The sequence below is a fragment of the Mustela nivalis genome (assembly GCF_964662115.1).
Source record: "Mustela nivalis genome assembly, chromosome: 16".
Classification (NCBI taxonomy): domain Eukaryota; kingdom Metazoa; phylum Chordata; class Mammalia; order Carnivora; family Mustelidae; genus Mustela; species Mustela nivalis.
Window position 1 is genome coordinate 37,118,435 of NC_139035.1, and position 563 is coordinate 37,118,997.

The following is a 563-nucleotide window of genomic DNA, read 5'->3' on the forward strand; positions in this document are numbered from 1 at the left end:
ACACGTTCCCATGCCATTCCTCCCACTGTCCCACATGGTGTGTATGTCACACACAGTCACACATCAGTCATAGAGCACTCATTGCTCACATACCACACACCCACATCTACACACAATCACACAGCACACAAACACTACACATTCACACACACACACACAAACACACACACAAACCCTGTTAGGCCCACTGACATACACATGTCACATTCTTTCTCTCCAAGGCAGTCCCAGGCCTTGAGCCCAGTGAATGGCAGAGCCCAGGAGTGGGACAGCTGTGGGAAACTGGGAAGAGTCCTCTGAGTAGGCTAGGGTGGAGGCCAACCCGAACCAAGACCTCTGGTGGTCACTCACTGACTAGAGTCCTTAGGCCTGCCCTCTGCCACCTTGGCCCAGTTCGTGGTTGGAGGAAATCAGAACCACAGTAGCTCTGTGCTGGTGGAAATCCACGTAGGGGCGGAGAGGGCAGGCTGCCCGCCCACACACCCATTTCCTCTGCACCTGCTCTGGGCCTCCCATGCAAATTCTACCGAGGATGTTTTCTTTTTGTGTTTTGGAGAGCATGT